General features: G+C 40.9%; 1 protein-coding gene across 2 annotated transcripts in view; it reads right to left on the bottom strand.

Annotated features, from left to right (window-relative positions):
* Positions 1-23,197, bottom strand: part of RAB27A (RAB27A, member RAS oncogene family) — an 86,788-nt gene that overhangs the window by 56,311 nt on the left and 7,280 nt on the right. The window contains exons 1-2 of one of the 2 annotated variants that reach the window (XM_023228579.1): positions 19,321-19,476; positions 9,648-9,767 (exon numbers count right to left, since the gene is read on the bottom strand). The gene's annotated coding sequence lies outside the window, so the exon portion shown is untranslated. Of the gene's footprint in view, positions 1-9,647; positions 9,768-19,320; positions 19,477-23,197 lie in introns of those variants that run through there. The other variant, XM_023228578.2, reaches the window with a different exon arrangement.

The raw sequence follows: 23,197 nt of genomic DNA, 5'->3' as shown, positions 1-23,197 counted from the left end.
CATGAAAAAACATAGAAGAACCTTACATGCATATTACTATCTGAAAGAAGTCAATCTGTATGATTCCAACTACGTGGCATTCTAGGAAAGGCAAAACTATGGAGATAGTACAAAGATCAGTGGTTATTAGGGGTTGGAGTGGGGGAAGTGAAAGAGATGAATAGGCAGAGAACAGAGGATTTTTAGGGCAGTGAAATTATTTTGTATGACACTATAACATAGATAGATGTCGTTATACATTTGTATACATACCATAGAATGTACAACACCAAGAGTGAATTCCAATATCAACTATAGACTTTGGATGATAATGTATCAATGTAGGCTCATCATGTGTAACAAACGTACCACTCTGGTAGGGGATGTTGATAGTGGGGGAGGCTGTGCATGTTGTGGGTTTTGGAAGGGAAGGGAATATATGAAAATTGTACCTTCTACTCAGTATTGCTGTGAACCTAAAACTGCTCTAAAAAATAAGCTCGGTCGGGCATGGTATCTCACATTGGCCTGTAATCCCAGCACTTTGGGAGGCCGAGGCAGGTGGATCATGAGGTCAGGAGTTCGAAACCAGCCTGGCCAACATGGTAAAATCCTGTCTCTACTAAAGATACAAAATTAGCCTGGCATAGTGGCATGCACCTGTAATCCCAGCCACTCAGGAGGCTGAGGCAGAAGAATCACTGGAACTCGGGAGAAAGAAGTTGCAGTGAGCCAAAATTGCACAACTGCACTCCAGCCTGTGTGACAGGGCGAGACTCCGTTCCCAAAAAAAAAAAAAAGTTTTCAATAAACACTTTTCATGAAGATCTTGTATATCTTTCAACTTATTGATACTTTGTTTTTGTCACTACTGTAAGTGATAACTTTTAAACATGTATCTTCTATTTCTTACACAGCCATATTAATTCCAGCAATTTGTTAAACATATTAGGTAAAAATAAATTACTTCTCCTTTCTAATCTTACCTTTTAGTCTAATTATAAAAAGTCAGCTGGGCACAGTGGCTCACACCTGTAATCCCAGCAATTTGGGAAGCCGAGGCGGGTGGATCACAAGGTCAGGAGATTGAGACCATGCTGGCTACCACAGTGAAATCCCGTCTCTACTAAAAATACAAAAAAATCAGCCGGGCGTGGTGACGGGCGCCTAAAGTCTCAGGTACTCGGGAGGCTGAGGCAGGAGAATGGCATAAACCTGGGAGGCGGAGCTTGCAGTGAGCCAAGGTAACACCACTGCACTCCAGCCTGGGCAACCCAGTGAGACTCCAACTCAAAAAAAAAAAAAAAAAAAGCTAATTATACCTAATTATATCTTTTGTATAGTAAGACAATTACACCTTGTCTTACTGTACTGAGAATCTAAAAAAAAAAAAAAAATCTCAAAAAAAAAAAAAAAACAGCGAAAAGGCATGGTGATATAGGTAGTCTTATCTCTTTTTTTTCTTTTCAAGACAAGATCTCACTCTGTTGTCCAGGCTGGATGGAGTGCAATGGCACAATCACAGCTCGCTGCAGCCTCGGCCTCCCAGGCTCAGGTGACTGTCCTACCCCAGCCTCCCTTGCCCAGGCTGGTCTGGAACTCCTGGGCTCTAACCACCCACCCGCCTTCCAAAGTGCTGGGATTATAGGTGTGAGCCAGCACGCCCAGCCCAGTCCCGTCAGGTCTTGATTCTAACGTTTCACTGTTAAGAATAACATTTGCTATAGACTTTTGGTACACATTTTTATCAGGTTAAGGAAGTTCATCTATCCTAGTTTGCTAAGCCTGAGAATTACGAATGGGTGTCAACTTTATCACATTTCGTTTCAGCATGTATTAAGGAGACTGTTACTTTTTTCCCTTAATCTGTTAATTTACCAGCTTTTACATTTATTTTGCCTTTGATATTTTTCTTTCCTTGCTTCTAGTTTCTTCTCTCACTTTACTGGTTTCTGCTCTTCTCTCATACTTTCTACCTAGAATTTCTCTTTCAAAGTCATTCTGTTTCTCCCTTTTGCATTCGCCAGGGGGTTGGGAGAGCGAAGGAAGGTAGTTCTCAGGGTGATTAATAAATATTTGAATGGCTAAAAGGTGAAATACCCAATAGGTGCCAGATCCTTGAGGTGACCTTACCCAAAACCAGTCTTCAAATGTACCATATTACATTTATATAAGTTGTTCCCGTCTTGGGCTTAAGAAAAAAAAAAAAAAAAAGTTACTTAAGATGCAGTCACTAGAGGAAGAATTATAATAGAATGTTTTAAACAGAAATGGTGTTTCACCCTCTAGAGAAACATCGAAAATGCATCAGCTATTATCCGAATTTTCTTTTGAATACAGTACTATATTTAATTTTAACTACTAGTGCTTGGGTTCCGTCATTTAATATCTAGAAAATATGGTACTAGATTATAGAAATGGCAAGTATCTGAAAAGAGACAAGGAATAACGTTTATGCATTCTGTAATTCAACACTGTATGTTAAAAAGGCCAGCCCATGTCTCTTCTAAATTTCAAATTAAAGAAGCCAAACCCAAATCTCTGAATTCTGGCTAATAATTTAGGAGCCACTTTAAAAAACTTTGCCAAGTTTTTTCATTAATCTATATTTAATTGTCCTAAAGTCTGTATTTCATTTAACTCCATGAAATGCATATATTTGAGGAAAGATGTTAGAGTAACCATGATCTAGAAATGAAAATGGCACTTACACAAAAGAAACAAATCAGCAAACAACTCTGTAACAGAATTCTGGAGTCTTTAGTCTTACAAAAAAACACATTAAATATTGTAAGAGAATACAACATTTAGTCCACACCTGACTCCAAAGAGTCCCTCAACTATAGCCAGCATTACTTTTTTTCTTTTTTTTTTTTTTGAGACAGAGTCTCTCTCACTCTGTCACCCAGGCTGGAGTTGGAGTGCAGTGGTCCGATCTCAGCTCATTGCAACCTCTGCCTCCTGGATTCAGGTGATTCTTGTGCCTCAGCCTCCCAAGTAGCTGGGAGTACAGGCATGCACCACCACATCTGGCTTATTTTTATATTTTTAGTAGAGGTGGGGTTTCGCCATATTGCCCAGGCTGGTCTCAAACTCTTGACCTTAGGTGATCAGCCAGCCTCGGACTCCCAGAGTACTGGGATTACAGGTGTGAGCCACAGCCCCTGGCCAAAATCTTTATTTTGTGATTTCTACAAACCTTTAATCACTTTTAGATTTTAAACATTTTTCCAACCTCTATAAGCTAGAATAGATGGGGATCTGTTTTTTAACAGAAATTTTAAGCTGTTTTAGAGAAAAATAAACTTGGCTCAAATGACAAATGTGAAAATACCAAAACTGCAAAGCATAGCAGGATGTGGGAAAGGGTTGTAGAGTTCTTCACAACACATATGAAAGTATTTCCCCAAAAATATATATTAAATGTCCTTCAAATATAACAGAAGTTAAATGCAAAATAGCATACATATACCCATCCAAAAGCTGTTAATAATTTTAAATAAGGTTTGATAAGTAAATTGGCCCCCATCAAAGATCCAAAGATATACTAGTAAAGCTTGATGCCACTAAGGAGGGAGAGAGCCTGGTTTAAATCACTGAAATTCAGGCAGCAGCTTATCAGCACATCAACTAAACATCTAACAAATAAGAACTGGCGATGTGCCACTATGTTAAGCACCAAGAAAGTGGCTCTAGAAGAGCAACAGTCTAATAGGTAAGCTATTTGTGGAAGTGCCCAAGGAAAATGCATGGAAAGAAGAACTATAGAGCCTGGCATGGTAGTTCATGCCTATAATCCCAGCACTTTGGGAGGCCGAGGTGGGCGGATCACCTGAGGTCGAGAGTTCAAGACCAGGCTAACCAACATGGAGAAACCCTGTCTCTACTAAAAATACAAAATTAGCCAGGCGTGGTGGTGCATGCCTGTAATCCCAGCTACTGGGGAGGCTGAGGCAGGAGAAACATTTGAACGCGGGAGGCGGAGGTTGCAGTGAGCCGAGATCGCACCATTGCATTCCAGCCTGGGCAACAAGAACAAAACTCTGTCTCAAAAAAAAAAAAAAAGAAGAACTGTAACAGAAGTATGTACAAGCCGTTGGGGAGATGGGAGGGCTGGGGAGATAGCACAAGAGGGAGGAGAAGGAGCCCACGATGTCTAAGGGGGGAATCAGAAGAACTTCACATAGGGGCATCTGAGTTAAGGACTAAAGTGAGACTGTGAGTGTCTAGGCACAAAGAGGGACAAGTGACAAATGTGAATGGACAAAAATTACACAGTGCACCAGATAATGTGGGGAAGGTCTTTACTCACATGTCAGCCAAATAAGCATTATCCTTTCAAGATAACAAAAACTGTAAGCAAATAATTCTTGATGCCAATCCAAAACATGTAACCGAGTTTTGATGGAATTTGGTAACGAATGCCTGATGTCCAAAATTAAAAAAAGAAATAGACCAGGTTTAAATCCTTCAGGAGGGAACACATCTTGGGCTGACTGATGCGGGCGGGTAAGGGTTTGAGGGTTTGCACTTGGAAAGGTGTAAAAGGCTATGGTTACTTAGGATGCATGAAAGGACCTCAGCAGTGGACGTGGCTGAAAGGATGCATGGAGGTAGGGGAGAAGGTATCCAGAACAGAGCCTGAAAACATGGGAAAGTGTTGGAGACCTGGGCCTAAAGGGACTGTGACATGGCACTAAAAAGCTTATGTGTTCAATGAGATACCATCTCACACCAGTTAGAATGGCAATCATTAAAAAGTCAGGAAACAACAGGTGCTGGAGAGGCTGTGGAGAAATAGGAACACTTTTACACTGTTGGTGGGAGTGTAAACTGGTTCAACCATTGTGGAAAACAATATGGTGATTCCTCAAGGATCTAGAACTAGAAATACCATATGACCCAGCCATCCCATTACTGGGTATTTACCCAAAGGATTATAAATCATGCTGCTATAAAGGCACATGCACACGTATGTTTATTGTGGCACTATTCAAAATAGCAAAGACTTGGAATCAACCCAAATATCCATCAGTGACAGACTGGATTAAGAAAATGTGGCATATATACACCATGGAATACTATGCAGCTATAAAAAAGGATGAGTTTGTGTCCTTTGTAGGCACATGGATGCAGCTGGAAACCATCATTCTCAGCAAACTATCGCAAGAACAGAAAACCAAACACCGCATGTTCTCACTCATAGGTGGGAATTGAACAATGAGATCACTTGGACTCGGGAAGGGGAACATCACACACCGGGGCCTATTGTGGGGAGGGGGGATGGGAGAGGGATGGCACTGGGAGTTATACCTGATGTAAATGACGAGTTGATGGGTGCCGACGAGTTGATGGGTGCAGCACACCAACATGGCACAAGTATACATATGTAACAAACCTGCATGTTGAGCACATGTACCCTAGAACTTAAAGTATAATAAAAAAAAAAAGTTTGTGTGTCATCTTCTGGGCAAGGGAAGACCACCATGGGCTCTTTATGCAGGAGAGAACCATGAAATGTGTGCCTTACAAAGATCTCTATGGCAGCCACGTGGAGACTGGAAATACACACAGCATCAGGAGGCTCTAATGTTACCGACTGAATGTTTGTGTCTCCCCAAAAATGGTATGTTGAAATCTAATCCCCAATTTGACGGTATAAAGAGGACAGTCTTTGGTAAGTAATTAGGTTTTGAGGATAGATCCTTCGTGAAGGGGATTAGTGCCCCTATAAGAAGAGGCCAGAGCGCTACCTTTCTGCCTTGTGAGAATACAGTGAAAAGTCAAGTGTCTGCAACCTGGAAGAGAGCTCTCACCAAAATCTGAGCATGTTAACACCCTGATCTCAGACTTTCAGCCTCTAGAACAGTGAGAAATAAATTTCTGCTGTTTGCAAGCTATCCAGTCTATAGTACTTTGTTGTAACAGTTTGAACTGGCTAAGACATATGGAGAGAGACTCTGAGGGTTTGAATTGTGTTGGAGACAGTAGGGATGAAAAAGAAGTGATTAATTCGAGATATATTTAGGAGGTAGAAATCAATATAATTTCTTGATAGACTAGTATAGAAATTAAAGATAATCAAAACTTTTAGTTTGGTAAATAAACGGTATATCGTTAACTGAAAAAGGAAAAGATTGTTTGAGAAGATGATAATTATTGTAACTAACACTGAGCACTATTCTAAATCCTTTAAAGCACTGACTCATTTAGTCTTCACAACAACTGTATAAGGTCCCTAATCTACAGATGAAAAAAACCAATGCACAGAAAGGTTAATAAATTTGCCCAAGGTCACACAGCCAGAAATGGCAGAACCAAGATTTGAATCAGACACACTCTCAACTACCACATTACACTGTATGGTACACAACCAGTTAAATGTCTCTCATGTCTGAGGGACATCAAGGGAGTTGTATTTAATTCACATTTGGAAAACAGACCTAGGGCTCACAAGAAGAATATGGCTATGAATTTTAGTGTCATCAACATAATTCTATTTCCTGAGGCCATGGGAAAAATGAGATGGACATTTAGAGTGAAGAGAGAACCAAAATGTAAGGAGCAGCAAGACAGATCCAAGAAGGACAGTAGGAAGATTTTTCAAGCAGTGATCATCCACAGGCTGGCTCAGTTGCCACACGACAGAGGTACAAACTTTAGTGGTCTGGACCTTCTCCGTGTGAAAATGGCGAACCCATTCACTATTTGCTAGATGAATGAATTTACCATCTAGCTATTTGCTGGATTTACCATCTAGCTAAAGAATAGCTAAAAGATTCTAGCTTAGATCATGTCATCAAGGAAGGAGGCCTGATAGAGTATGAAACGGGGAAAACAAGAAAAACAAACAAAAAAATGGATGCTCTCAGCTCTTGAAAGGATGATTTATACCTGCGTTTGAGCAAAGTGAGTTCTGCCTTCAGAGAAGCAGCAGCCCATCTCATCCATCACCCACTTCCCCTACCTGCCCCCAGCCTACACAGTAAGAGGGCCCCAGCCATGCTGCAGCAACACCAGAAGCGCACAAGAAAATGTGCTGGTGCATAGACAGCGCAAGTAAATAATGGCTCCTGTGATAATCAGCTTTTGTTCTTAATGGGCTTCACATGACTCATCAGCTATCATGTGTGCTATAGCCTGAGCTCTGGCTCTAAATCAAACAAGTTCAAAGGGAGGAAGAAAGGAATAACAGCAAAAGATGAGCAGATATCTCAAGAAGACTTAATCCTACAGAGGAAAAACAGAAGTGCAGGGAGGGAGAAGACAGTTTCCCCATTGAGCACTCAGGTACCGAGTGTCCAGAGAGAGCGGAAGCTGAAACAGCTGCAGAGAGAGGCAGCCTAGTTGCCATGGTGCCATTCTGCCAGCCAGCAAGATTTCATCAGACCGTCCCCTTTCTGCCACAGTTCCTGTCTTATGGGCAGCAGAAGCACCAAGAAAGAAGAAAAATGGTTGTTTGTATTCTTATGGCCACAGGGTCATAGCTCTACGACCTATTTCTACAAGTGACAAGGAGAAAGAGCTAAGAAACAGAGAAAGCAGCCAAGATGGGGCTAAACTCCTTTGGAATGTATTAAATCTAACTTCACTCTATGGATAAAATGCCCTCGTGAATAAACACTCATCCCCAAAACATCTTTTTTTTTTTTTTTGGTATTTATAATCCAAGAACCTTGATACAGAATGTCCGCTTTTTATCAAGGCTCTTTCCCACAATGACTTCTGATAATGGGGCTTGGGGTTCATTCCCAGGTGAAAAGCATGAGTTTGTGGCAAAGAAAACAGTATTTTTTGGTCACCACACTGGAATGGAAGCCAGGAGACTCTGAAGGATGACTTGGCACTAATGCAAATCAGCAAATGACTTTAGCACTTCTAAACCTCAATTTCTTCATCTGTAAAATGAGAAGAATGGACTGGGTGAACACGAAGTCCTTCCACTCTCTTAACCTATGCTCATGGGTGCTCAGGGCAAGGGAACCCTTCCAGGTATCTCTTGTGATATTAGGCTGTCCATGTGTCAGGACCGTGATTGTGCCTTCATGGACACACAAGTGTGAGAGTAGCTACAACTCAGTGGAAGCAATAAGCAAACACATACACACTCACAAAGTTAGATCCCTGTATTTGATTAAACCATGGGTGAGTGGACAGGAACCATGTCTTACGCATCTTCACACACTCGATATCGAGCACATACCAGGCACTGGGCTTAACAAATGTTTACTGCATGCAATTTCAGGCAAATCTTTAAAATGTCATCTTACGAAAATTTTCAGACATACCGGTTATGGATTGAATTGTGTTTCCCTAAAATTCACATGCTGAAGCTCTAACTCCCAGTACCTCAGAATATGTTTTTTTGGAGCTAGGACCTTTATAGAGGGAATCAAGTTAAAAAAGAGGTCATTAGGGTGGGTCCTAACCTACCCTCATGGTCTCTTTACAAGAAAGGAACTGTGATCACAGATATGAACACAGGGAGGATGGCATGAAGAGACATAGGGAGAAGACAGCCATCCACAGCTAAACAGAAAGGCCTGGAACAGATTCTCCCCCACAGTCTTCAAATGGGACCAACCCCACTGACATCTTGATCTTAGATTTTCAGGCTCCAGAACTGTGAGGCAATACATTTCTGTTTTTGAAATCACAGTTTTAAAGCCACCCAGTTTATAGTGCTTTCTTATGGCAGCTCTAGTAAACTAATACAATATCCAGAAGTAGAGAGAATCATATAATGAAATCTCCCATCACACCACCCAGATCTTTCACTCCAGCATACTTCACTTTGCATCTCTAAAATATATCGACATTTCCTTACATAACAACAATACCCTTATCAAACCTAACAGAATTAACACTAATTGAAAAGCAGATTTAATTCCCAGAAGAAATAAACCTTATACTAAAACACACACTTACATTCCTCCATTAAAACTATTAACACTATTAGGCCGGGCACAGTGGCTCATGCCCATAATCCCAGCACTTTGGGAGGCCGAGGCAGGCAGATCATTTGGGGTCAGAAGTTTGAGACCAGCCTGGCCAACATGGTGAAACCCCATCTCTGCTAAAAATACAAAAATTAGCCAGGCATGGTAGCTTGGGGTCCCAGCTACTCAGGACGCTGAGGCAGTAGAATCGCTTGATCCTGGGAGGCAGAAGTTGCAGTAACCCAAGACTGTACCACTGCACTCAAGCCTGGGCGACAGAGCAAGACTCTGTCTCAAATTTAACAAAAGAAAGAAAAGAAAAGAAAAGAAAGAAAGCTGTTAACACTATCAAAAACAAAACACCAGTAAGCTTGAATTTTTGTCAAACAACCCTCAGAGGATAAGCAAGACTCTCAGAATAATTCAATTTCTTAATCAGCTCGCATATTCAATAATTACCTGAAAGTAAAAACCTGTGTTTCTTTTTCAAGTACAGAAAAGAAAGGAAGAATGCAGTCAGTATTCATACCCACTCCCTGGTCACTGAAAATGCACTTTTCAAACTAATCCCTAGAAATTTAGTAGACATCATAAAGTCTTTAGTTTAAAAATAATATGTGCACTGGTATTGTATGTTATATTGCACATAATTTAAGCGCATGAAAATTGACATGACAGAGCTCAAAACCACTACCAAAAAAAAAAAAAAAGATAAATACAAAACCATACCTTGCCAGGGTAGAAAACTGCTTGTTGTAATTTTCTAAAACGTTAGAGACTGGAGTTACCAACGCTTCAACAATTGACAATTTCCAATCACATGTCCTCTTCAGGAAGGTTACTTTTTGTCTGAGGTTAAGACAAAGAGAAATGTTAAAGTCAGAATGGACTACTTAAAAAGGTTTTCAAAAGACTCTTTTGAAAAGCATTCGCTCCATCAACTTTCAAAACAGGCATCGCTGTAAAAACCCGCAATCCAGCTAATGAGTCTCAGCTGTTTGTCATATGGCACTGCAGACCAGTCAAGTGATTTTTGCCCCTTTCAAGCTTACCAAGTTCCAATTCGACTGGCCACTCAGAGGGCGGCTTTATTAACCTCTTCTGGTATTAGAAGACTCGTACTTCAGCTCTTTCTTCCTCCCACCTACCCCGTGAATCAAACAAGTAGAACATTTGTTTTCTTGAGAAAATATTTAGAAAAGTATTGTATTCTCAAGGCCCTTAAAGGTAATATTCGTATTGTTGCTTACAAATACGATGCCTTATCCAAACAAACGATATGGGGGATCAAATGGAAGTGGCAGGAGGGATGGGGCTGGATTACTTACCAGACCTTGCAGCTCGCCTCCAATTCCATAAGTAAAACTGCCTACAAGGGAGTCCACCCAGATATCTTGCCGGCATCTCAAATTCAACATGTCCTGTACTCACCTCCTTTGCTTTTCTCCACAACCTTGCTTCAAACCCACTTCTCTTCCTGTGTCTTGAATCACACAATCCCAACACACACAGCCAGAAATCTGATGGTTCTCATTAACTCCTCCCTCTCTGCCCCTCCCACTTCCAATTGGCCACGAAGTCCTAAGGATATTCATCATCTCGCCTTTACTCCAAGTTTTGATTATTTCTTGGATGGCTATAATAAACCTCTTATTTGGTTTTCTGGTCCCCACGGACACCACACCCAAAGTGATCTTTCCAAAAGGCAAATGAGAGTCCATCACTCTCCTGTTAATGGCTCCCCACAATCTCCACAATAAAATTCCTACTCCTTAAGCTTCTGCTTTCAGTATCACCTGCCTCCTGCCTATAAGCTGCTAGAGTCCAGCCATCAGAACTCGTTGTAATTCTCTAAGTTAAGTGGTTCTCAAACTGTGGTTCCAAGACCAGTATTACCAGCATCTTCTAGGAGCTTACTACATTTGCACATTCCTGGGCCCACCCCACTGAATCAGAAATGCTGAGGATAGGGCACAGCTGTGGTTCAACAAGCACTCCAGGTGATTCTGATACACACTAAAGTGTGAAAGCTGCTGCTCTAATTGCACCAAGCTCTGTTCACCAAAAGAATCAGCTCCTTGGCTTCTTATGCCAGCAATGCTGAGCTGGATGCACTTTCCCTGTGCTTAGTATTTCTAGAACTGGTCACCCCTGTATGCTAATTATTCAATTTATTTCTTGGTCTTTGTTGTTGGTTTGTGACGATCTTGAAGACAGGGGTTGTATCTTGTTTTTTATTCATTCACCCCACAATGAGTTACTGAGCACTTATTAATTATTGGGTGAAATGTTGGACATAGAACTAATCAATCTATCCCTTGCCTCTAAGAGAAGCTACGCTTTCATTTTGGCAGCTCAAAGTGTGACTGAAGACTCAATTTGTCCAATCTAAAAAAACTACCACCAGCCTCAAGAACTGTGGGCAGCTAAGAAAAGTCTGAGCACAACAAGTCTGACATCTCTTCTCATGGTAAATGAAATGGAAGTTTTGTTTCATACCTGATGAAAATCTCATGAAAATGCACCCCTTTCTCTTTTATTATCTCACAGCAATCTCAAGAATTTTGAGAACAATTTAGTAAGAAAAATGTATCGAGATTTTTAAATCCCAGATTAAAATTCATTAGAGTTAGCTTCCTTTAATTACAAGTTCATATTAGCACTTCTCAACCCTCGGGATATATAGGAATCTCCTAGGGATCTTTCAAAATGCCAATTCTGATTCAATATTCTAGAGGTAACTGATTAACAGACCTCGGAAAGCTGACTCTTCATCTGCCAGTAGGAAAATCCAAGAAGGAACTCATCACAGAATCTCCAGAAAGTCTCAGGGATTCAGAACCCCAAAACTTCTGGAATTCGGGGGACTGTAAAATCGGGACAGAATGGTGATCATCTGCTTAAAAAGCAGCTCAGCACACCAAGAGAAGAAGAAAAGAAAGAAAGAACTACCAAATAGAAAATAAGCATCAAAATGGCATAGTAAGTCCCTATCTATCGATAATTACTTGAAATGTAAACGTATTACATTCTCCAATTAAAAGACATAGAGGCTGGGCATGGTGGTTCACGCCTGTAATCCTAGCACTTTGGGAGGCCAAGGCGGGCAGATCACTTGAGGTCAGAAGTTCAAAACCAGCCTAGCCAACATGGTGAAACTCCATCTCTACTAAAAATACAAAAAATATTAGGCAGGCATGATGGCGGACACCTGTAATCCCAGCTACTCAGGAGGCTGAGGCATGAGAATTGCTTGAACCTGGGAGGCGGAGGTTGCAGTGAGCCAAGATCATGCCACTGCACTCCAGCCTGGGCGACACAGTGAGACTCCATCTCAAAAATAAAAATAAAAATAAAAACAAAAAATAAATAAAAGACATAGAATGACAGAACATATATAAAAAATAAGATACAATTATTTGCTGCCTGAAAGAGAGTCATTTTAGATTTAAGGGCAGACAGACTGGAAGTGAAGGGATGGAAAAAAATATTTCATGCAAATAGAAATCAAAAGAAAGCAGAGGTGACTATACTTATATCAGAATAGACTTCAAGTAAAAAACAGTCCCAAGAGACCAAAAAGGTAGTTATGTGGTGACAAGGAGGTGAATTCATCAAGTAGATATAACAGTTGTAAACATGTAGGCACCCAACATGAAAGCACCTAAATATATAAAGCAAATATTAACCAAACTGAAAGAAGAAATAGATAACCATACAATAATAGTAAGGGATTTGAATACCCTAATTTCAACAATGAACAGATTATCCAGATAGAAAATCAATAAGGAAATGGCAAGTCTGAACAATATTATAGAACAAATGGAATTAACAGGCACATACAGAACTTTCTATCCAACTATAGGAGAATATACATTATTCTCAAGTGCACATGGAATATTCAGGATAGAACATATGGTAGGCCACAAAACAAGTCTCAACAAATTTAAGAAGATTGAAATCATACTAAATATCTTTTCTGACCACACCAACATGTAACTAGAAATCAGTAACAGGAAGAAAACTGAAAAATTCACAAATATGTGGAAAATCAGTAACATAATCCTGAACAGCTAATTGGCCAAATAAAATCAAAAGGAATTTTTTTTAAATCTTGAGATACATGAAAATAGAATACAACACATCAAAATTTTATGGGATTCAGCAGAAGCAGTTTTAAGAGGGAAGTTTACAGTGATAAATGGCCTCCATTAAGAAAAAAGAAAGCTCTTCGGTAAACAACCTAAGTTGATACTGCAACAAACTAGAAAAAAGGGAACAAAATAAGCCCAAAGTTAGAAGAAGGAATGAAATAATAAAGATTGGTGCTAAAATTAAATAGAGACCAAAAAAAAAAAAAAAACAGAAAAGAAAGAAAAGATGAATAAAACTAAGTATTTTTTGAAAAAATAAACAAAATTGACAAAACTGGCTGGGTGCAGTGGCTCACACCTATAATCCCAACACTTTGGAAGGCTGAGGCAGGTATCACCTGAGGTCAGGAGTTTGAGACCAGCTTGAACAACATGGCGAAACTCCATTTCTACTTAAAATACAAACATTAGCAGGGCGTGGTGGCGGGTGCCTGTAATCCCAGCTGCTTGGGAGGCTGAAACAAGAGAATCACTTGAACCTGGGAAGCAGAGGTTGCATAGAGCTGAGATTGCATCACTGCACTCCAGCCTGGGTAACACAGCAAGAATCCATCCTCAAAAAAAATAATAAATTTTATATATTATATATATATATATATATATATATATATATATATATATATATGGAGAGAGAGAGAGAGAGAGAGAACTTTACCTAGTCTAAAAAACGAGTAAAAACTCAAATTAATAAAATTGTAAATGAAATAGGAGGTGTTACAACTGATACCACAGAGGTACAAAGAATAATAAGAGATACTCTAAATAATCCATCAGGTGCAGTGGCTCACACCTGTAATCCCAGCACTTTGGGAGGTCAAAGTAGGTGGATCACTTGAGGTCAGGGGTTCAAGACCAGCCTGGCCAACATGGTGAAACCCCGTCTCTACTAAAAATACAAACATGAACTGGGGCATGGTGGCACGCACCTATGATCCCAGCTACTTGGGAGGATGAGGCAGGAGAATCACTTGAACCCAGGAGGCAGAGGTTGCAGTGAACTGAGATTGCTCCATTGCACTCCAGCCTAGGTGACAAAGTGAGATTCCATCTAAAAAAAAAAAAGTGTGATTACATCAAACTAAAGCTGCTGCACAGCAAAGGAAACAATAAAATGGAAAGGCAACTGGCCAGGCACGGTGGCTCACACCTGTAATCCCAGCACTTTGGGAGCTCAGAAGGCAGATCACTTGAGGGCAGGACTTTGAGACCAGCCTGACCAACATGGCAAAATCCCATCTCTACTAAAAATACAAAAATTAGCTGGACATGGTGGTGGGCACCTGTAATCCTGGCTACTCAGGAGGCTGAGGCATGAGAATCACTTGAGCCCAGAGGTTGCAGTGAGCGGAGGTTGTGCCAGTGAACTCCAGCCAGGTGACAGAATGACACTCCACCTCAAGAAAGAGAGAGAGAGAGAGAGAGAGAAAGGAAGGAAGGAAGGAAGGAAGGAAGGAAGGAAGAGAGAGAGAGAGAAAGGGCAATGTATAGAAGGAAAAAAATGTAAATCTGATAAGGGGTTAATATCCAAAATATACAAGAACCTCATACTACTGAACACCAAAAAAACACCCAAAAGAAAAAAAAAAGTTAATGGGCAAAAGACCTGAATAGACATTTTTTCAAAGAATACATAAAAAATGGTCAACAAGTATATGAAAAAGTGCTCGACATCACTAATCATCAGAGAAATGCAAATCAAAACCACAATGATTTTGATTACCTCACATCTGCTGGGATGGCCAATTAGAAAAAAAAAAAAAAAACAAGAGGTAAGTGTTGGCAAGGATATGGAGAAAAGGGACCCTTGTACACTGTTGGTGGGAATAGAAATTGGTACAGCCACCATGGAAAACATTATGGAGGTTGTTTAAAATAATTTTTTCAAAAATTTTAAAAATAGAATACCATAGGATTTAGCAATCCTACTTCTGGGTATAATACATCTGAAAGAATTGAAATCAGGATTTCTAAGTGATATCTGTACTCCCATGTTCATTGCAGCATTATTCACAATAGGCAAGACTTAGAAACAACCTCAATGTCCATTCACAATGAATAAATGAAGAAAATGTGGTCTATACATACAATGAAAAAGTATTCAGCCTTAAAAAAGAAAGAAATCCTGCCATTGTGACAATACAGATAGGTGTGGAAGCTATTAGACTAAGTTAAATAAGCCAGACACATAAAGAAAAATACTATGTGATCTTCCATATATTTAATATACAGAATCTAAAATGTCAAACTCTCCACACATGGTGGCCGCTCCTGTAGCCCCAGCTACTCAAGACACTGAGGCGCAATGATTGCTTGAGCCCATGACTTCAAGGCTGCAGTGAGCTATGATCGCGTCACTGCACTCCAGTCTGGGCAGTACAGCAAGATCTTGTTTCTAAAAGAAAAAAATGTAATTTAAAAAAAAGTACTCAAACTCCCAGAAGCAGAGAGCAGAATGATGGTTGCCAGGGACTGGGAGGAAGGGGAAATGGGAAGGTCACAGTTAAAGGGAACAAGTTTCAGTTATGCAAAATAAATAAGTTCTGAAAAGCTATTATACAGCATAGTGTCTATATAATACTAATACTGTATTATATACTGAAACCTGCTAAGAAGATAGATCCAGTGTTAATTGTTCTTAAAAACACACACACAAAAAAAACAATAATAATAATAAAGGAAGCAGTATAAAACTCTGGGAGATGACGGATATGTTTATGGCCTTGATGGTGGCGATGGTTTCATGGGTGAATAATTATCCCCAAATTCATCAAGATGTATATATTAAACATGTACAGCCTTTTATCTGTCAATAATACCTCCATAAAGTAAAAATAAACTGTTGAGTAGGGGAAGGAAAGAATGAACAAATGAATGTAGGAACAAATGAACAAACTCAGGTAAGAAAGAGGAGATGAAAATGGTACACTTATAGCAGGGGTGGATAGGGGAATGAGCTAAATTCTCTTCTTCTATAATAAAGTATCGACAGATAATGACTAAAACTGAAAAACTGACCATAGGAATAGAAATGTGTCATTTAGAGACTAGATGTGTAAACTACTGCAAGAGTTCACTGGTTAACTCTGGGGAGCAGGAAATGGGCTGGGGGAGAGGAGTCTACTGGTTTTTTGTAACAGGCGTTGTAGAACAACGTCCACGTATAACTTTGGTAAATTTGGCGGGGCATGGTTGCTCATATCTGTAATCCCAGAACTTTGGGAGGCAGAGGCGGGCAGATCACTGGAGGCCAGGAATCCGAGACCAGCCTGGCCAACATAGGGAAACCCCGTCTCTACTAAAAATACAAAGATTAGTTCGGTGTGATGGCACACACCTGTAATCCCAGCTACTTAGGAGGCTGAGGCAGGAGAATCACTTGAACGAGGGAGGTGGAGGTTATGGTGAGTCAACATCACGCCACTGCTCTCTAGCTCAGGTGACAGGGCGAGACTCTGTCTCCCAAAAAAAAGAAAAAAAAAAAGCTTTGGTAAATTTTTAAAAATTAATTATTACAAAATAAAATTTAATGCCCATTTTTTTTTTCTTGGAGGATTCAGGACATCACAATAAACCTCACTAACTTGCCATGCTACGTCCTCAAGACCTAGGACCTATACTGAAGTAGGATGTTGAGGATCTGAGCTCTGGAGACAGACTGTATGACTTTAATTCTCAACTTTACCACTCACAGGCCATGTGACCTTGAGCAAATTACTTAACCTCTCTGTCTCAGTTGCCTCATCTGTGAAACAGGAATAATAATAGGATTATTTTACATGGATTCAATTATGTATACCTATAAAATGCCTAAAACTGTGTTTGACACAAAGGAAATGTTCAATAATAGCTATTCATTTTAATGTATGTTTGCCTCCATAATAAATGGCTCCTGATCGCTGTATTGATTTCGTGTCTTTTGTTAATTTCTATTTCCTTCTCCCTGCCCTCACCTTTGCTATCAGTCAGGCAGCTATCCCTCACCACAGTAATCAGTGTGCCTTCCTGGGTCAGCCCCTACCCCTTCCGATGCACTGTTTTTAATTGACAAGGCACTTGGAAACCAAATAACCAAGATTATTAGAACTGTGTGCAAAATGAAGAAAAATGGGCACCAAAAAATGTTCTGAAAGTTGCTCTGTGAGGCAGGTTGGCAATTTTCAGTATATTAACCACTGTCTAACTCAGAACCGTTTGGCCTTACTATTAACTGTGGGTCAGTAGACAGGGTGCCACTTGGTGGGACCAACCAACCCAGTTTAGTGGGGACCGTCTGAGTTATAGCACTGAAAGTCCTGAATCCCTGGAAACCATATCCCAGCATTGGGCAAATTACTTCATCCTCTTGAGCCTGTTTCATCATCTGTACAATGAAGGATAATATCTGCTTTGAAAGATTCTTGAGGATTAAATGAGAAAATGTTTGTATAATTCTTGACACATATGGTAGCTGTAGCTATTATACTCACTTGCATATTGTTATTATCAACTCTAATATCAGGTAGAAAAAGAAAGTATTCTTAGAAACATAACCTATAATTTGCTTTATATATAGTGGACTTCAGGAAGCTGCAATGTTTGCTTTTGTGAATTTCCTTCCCATTTTGTAATACACATTTTGTTTCAGGGACTAAGACATATTAAAGAAATTTAATAGTTCAACATGTCTGATTTCTCTACTGGACAAAAGCCTGGCAGGTTTCCACTATCTTTCCATAGACATGACTCTTTTACACTATGGGATCCCTGGGTTATTTATGTTAGTAGCCACTTCTAAACTTGTGGACAGAAATCAGCCTGTCACCTCACAAAAGACATGAGGTGTCATATCTGAAATTTGTTTTTAATTTCCATTTCACTTTTTTCCTTCATAATAGCACCAGATTATTCAGTCTTCTAATTATTTAGTGAATTCAATACATTTGTGTGGGGCCAAACATCTGCATCTGCATTTCTAAGTTCTAAGCCAAATCATTCACTATATATGTCAGTTCTATCCCTGAAAAATAAGGGCTTTTATCACCAAACAGATGAAATACCATTTCTGACCTCAAAAGCTGAAGCAACTCTCTACTCCACAGTTCTTAATGACAGCCTGAAGGAAATGGCTCACATCTATGCACCTGACAGACATAAGGGCAAAGTTGCTATAAGAACAGTTACAAACTTTGGGATAGATAATGGAAAGCATCACAAGTTACTCAAAGCCAAACTATGGCCTAGGAACCCTCTAAGCAGCAGCAGAGACAGCAGAAAGAGCCGGGCAGATAAGACTCTTAATAAAGGCTCCCATGGCCTCTCCTCCCATACTCATATTTCTTCTCCAACCAGTGTCCAAGGCCTGTGAGCACAAAACACAGGAGAACACAGAACTTCAGAGAAGCCTTGAGGGGCAACTGGTCAACCAATTAGGGCAGGTGAAAATGGATCTAGGACTGGCGCAGAATCACCTAGGGTATTTGAGGAAAATTCAAAATTCTGGGTCCCATCCAGGCCTCCGATTTAGGATCTCTGCAAAGGAGGCCTAGGGAATTTGCATTTATAACAAACTTCCCAGGGGCTTTCTGTTTATACGCAATCAAGCTTGTAAGCCACTGTTCTAGGGAGACAACAGATGGCAAAAATGTACAACTATAGTTAGGCAAATAGCCTGTACATCAAGATCATACCTAACTTCTACTAGCCTCAGATACCAAATCTGTAAAATAGGGATAATAACACTGACCTAGCAAGGTGGATGTGAGAATTAAATGAAATAAATAATAGCCTCACACACAGTGCCTCACATACGGCAAGTGCTCAATAAAAGTCCATTCCCGGCCGGATGCGGTGGCTCAAGCCTGTAATCCCAGCACTTTGGGAGGCCGAGGTGGGCAGATCATGAGGTCAGTAGATCGAGACCATCCTGGCTAACACGGTGAAACCTCGTCTCTACTAAAACTACAAAAAATTAGCCAGGCGTGGTGACAGACGCCTGTAGTCCCAGCTACTCGGGAGGCTGAGGCAGGAGAATGGGGTGAACCTGGGAGGTGGAGCTTGCAGTGAGCTGAGATCACCCCACTGCACTCCAGCCTGGGTGACAGAGCGAGACCCCGTCTCTAATGAAGACTTACAACAATAGTTCCTGTTTTGAATAAATATCACCAAGGAAAGCAGATGGCTAGGAAAGTTAAGGCCTCAATGTTAATGACTCATCAACTACAAAGGCCGAGGTCAACAGCTTTAACCAGCGATTGAGTCATGAAACATACCTGCAGACAGTGATTCTCAAGCTTCGGGGTGCATCAGAGTCACCTAGATGGCTTTAAAACACAGGCTCTAGGCCCCACCAGAGTTTCATATTCAGTAGGTCTGGAGAGGGGCTGAAAATCTGCATTTCTAAGTTCCCAGGTGGTGCTGATGTTACTGGTCCTAATCTGACACTTTGCAATAAAAAAGAAAAAAAAAACTACGCTGTGTATATTTCCTGTTTGACACTACACTGGTTAGTTACATGTATATAGAGGAAAAAACTAAGAAACCAACAATTTCCGAGGCTGTGCTGCCTCTGTCCCTGAGAATCTTACTACGTTGTTTGAACGATGCATAGAGAGGACAGAGAGATTTGAATTCTATCTTCCCACTCACTTGCTGTGTGACTCTGCATGAGACATATGATCTCTTCCAGCCTGAGTTTACTCATGCTGGAAGTAAAGGTGAGCTAGGCACTGGTTCCCAAACCAGGTTGTCCACCATCAATCACTACAGCAGTATTTTAAATAAAACATAGATTCCCAAGCCCTCACCACAAACCTAATAAATTAGAATCTCCAAAGGAGAGACTGAAAAATGTATTGTTGTTTCTTGTGGGTATGTTTTTTATTATTATATTATACTTTAAGTTCTAGGGTTCATGTGTACAACGTGCAGGTTTGATACATGTGCCATGTTGGTTTGCTGCACCCATCAACTCAAAATTTACATTAGGTATTTCTTCTAATGCTATCCCTCCCCCTCCCCCCACCCCACGACAGACCGCGATGTGTGATGTTCCCTGCCCTGTGTTCAAGTGTTCTCATTGTTCAATTCTCACCTATGAGTGAGAACATGCAGTGTTTAGTTTTCTGTCCTCATGACAGTTTGCTGAGAATGATGGTTTCCATCTTCATCCATGTCCCCACAAGGGACATGAACTCCTCCTTTTTTATGGCTGCATAGTATTCCATGGTGTATATGTGCCACATTTTCTTAATCCAGTCTATCATTGATGGACATTTGGGTTGGTTCCAAGTCTTTGCTATTGTGAATAGTGCCACAATAAACATACGTGTACATGTGTCTTTATACTAGCAGGATTTACAATCCTTTGCGTATATACCCAGTAATGGGATTGCTGGGTCAAATGGTAATTCTAGTTCTAGATCCTTGAGGAATCACCACACTGTCTTCCACAATGGTTGAACCAATTTACACTCTTTTGTGGGTATGTTTTAAACAAAAGCTTCCCGTGCAATTTTCACGTCCAGCCAGTTTTGAGGAGCCATTAACATGGTAATCTTTCTCCAGCATTAAAGCTCTTGGGTCTTTTTGATTTCCAATTCACTGGGTGCTGAGTCTATACTTACCCAGTAGCTTTCTCCTTTTATATTATATTTTGTTTTTATATTTATATTTGCTTCACCTGGATATTCTTCCTATAGGAAGTATACACTGTCTTCAAAGAAAGGAATCTACTATGCTTAGCAGTTCCATTTCTCATGTATCAATAAACTGGCATTCTGATTTCATTTTAAAAATAAAGTCCAGGATGGGTGCAGTGCTCACAGCTGTAATCCCAGCACTTTGGGAGGCCAAGGCAGGCAGATCACTTGAGGTCAGGAGTTCAAGACCAGCCTGGCCAACATGGTAAAAACTCATCTCTACTAAAAATACAAAAATTAGCCCAGCATGGTGACATGTTCCTGTGGTCCTAGTTACTTGGGAGGCTGAGGTAGGAGGATCCACTTGAGCCCAGGATGTTGAGGCTGCAGTGAGCTGGATGACAAAGACAAGAAAGAAGGGAAGGGAAGGTAGAAAAGAAAGGAAGGGAAAGAAGGGAGAAGGGAAGGGGGAACGGAAGGGAGAAGGGAAAGTAGGAAAGGAAGGGAGAAGGAAAAAACAAGAAACCAGAGGCCCTTACAGACCACAGCTACATATTTGGATCTTACAACTACTACAGTGAAAGCAACTAGGGGATTTTAAGCAGAAGGATATGACCTGAATTCCTTTAATTTTTTAAAATTTTGTTTCATGCTCCTCAGAAGTGTGAATTCCTTTTTTGGACATCACTGGCTTTGTGTGAAAAATGGGCTATGACAGGGAGGCGCAAGAATTGAAACGGAAAAGTAGCAGTACAGGCCTTTAACCAGCAGCTGGCACAGAGAAGGCACTTGGATACTTCTGCACTGCTTTAACATAGGGAAATCATGATATACTTGTTTTGCCTCCTGACATATTTCAGAGGAGTTCAAGGAAGAGACTCTGGGTGTTAGCAAAGTTCCATCTAGAAGTCACTTCCTTTGAACAACACACACAATTTTGGATTGTCCACAGTACAACTGGTTCCAATCAAGAAATATTAAAATAAGAACATAAAAAGAACACACCAGGGAACCAGCAGACCAGGCTTCTGGAACCATCCCTGCCATCAATTAGCCATGTGACCTGAGGCACAGCTCTGGACTTCCGGGAGGGGACCCTGAGCTACAATTTCCAAGGTCCCTACCAGCTCTTAAATTACACAATTCTGTAAGTGTAACAAATGTGGTTTCCTTATCTGGGTGGCAAAATGGGCTGATGACTCAGGGTGAGGTTTTTTCTTACTGATTTTCAACCTCCCAGAGAAGCTCTAGTGAAGCTAGAATCAGGGTGTTAATAAAGAAACTGACCAGTTTTATCATTTCCTTTCCAGGGTATGGTGGTCAGCCGGAAATCTGGGAAGTAGACATTCCTGGCAGCTGAGAGCTTATCATGCAGAGACTGAGAGCCCAAGTCCCTGTGTAACCCTTCAGGTACATGTTCTCTGTGGTCCCTCACGCATGTGGCTCCTGCTCATGTGGAAGCACGCAATAGACAGGCCTCTCACTTCCTCCTGCTGGTAGGCTATTCCGAGAGGGTCCACTCCTCTCTTATGGCCAACCTGGCACCTCCACGAGAACCCCATTTCGCATGATCCCTGGGGGCAGTGGTTCTCAGCCTCAACTGCAACTGCCCATCAGAATCCCGTGTGGAGACAATAAATAAAATAAATAAATAAATAAATAACAGGCTGAGCCCTACCCCATATTTACTGACTTAGAATTGGGGTGAGGGAGAGGTTAGAAAGACAACAGTGGTAGAGTTAAGCTTAGTTTTACATGATGGAGAGAACGTGTAACTTGGGAAACTGCAAGCCAAAGAGGTTGAATGAGTTGTCTAATGCAGGGTTTCTTAGCCTCGGCACTGTTGACATTTTAGGCAGGATAATCCTTTGTTGGGGGCTGTCCTGTGTACTGAGAATGTTTTGCGGCATCCCTGGCCTCCACCCACTAAATGCCAGGAGTAACTCCCCAGTTGTGACAGTCAAAAATGTCTCCAGGCATTGCTAAATGTCCCATGTGGGGTGGGGCAGGGGAGAAAATCAACCCCAATTGAGAGATACTGGTGTGATATCACATAGTTAATAATCAGAAATATGGAGACTAAAAACCAACCTACTGATTCCTGACTGTGTTGATTCTTCCACATTCAAGCAGGAGCTCCGGAACACAGGAATGAGCCACTGCCTAAGGAAATATCACAACCCACTTCACTACACAGCCCTCTGTGCCTAGGGCAGACGTGGGGCCTGGGACAGCTGACCTTGTCCCGAACGAGAAAAGTCACATTAGGTCCCTAGTATTTGACTGTGAGGACAATGCCTGATCTTTTCAAGGACCGCTAGACCTCTTCACTCATTCTTGGAGTTGTTTCCTTGTAATGATGAGATTTATTATGAAAATCACTATTTTCATAATGATTTCTTAGCAAGAAACAAAGAAATCCTGGCCGGGCACGGTGGCTCAAGCCTGTAATCCCAGCACTTTGGGAGGCCGAGACGGGCGGATCACGAAGTCAGGAGATCGAGACCAT

This window comes from Piliocolobus tephrosceles, chromosome 6, assembly GCF_002776525.5.
Source record: "Piliocolobus tephrosceles isolate RC106 chromosome 6, ASM277652v3, whole genome shotgun sequence".
In the NCBI taxonomy this organism is placed as follows: domain Eukaryota; kingdom Metazoa; phylum Chordata; class Mammalia; order Primates; family Cercopithecidae; genus Piliocolobus; species Piliocolobus tephrosceles.
Note: the sequence above shows the minus strand (reverse complement) of the source record. Positions and strands in the feature narration are given on the sequence as shown.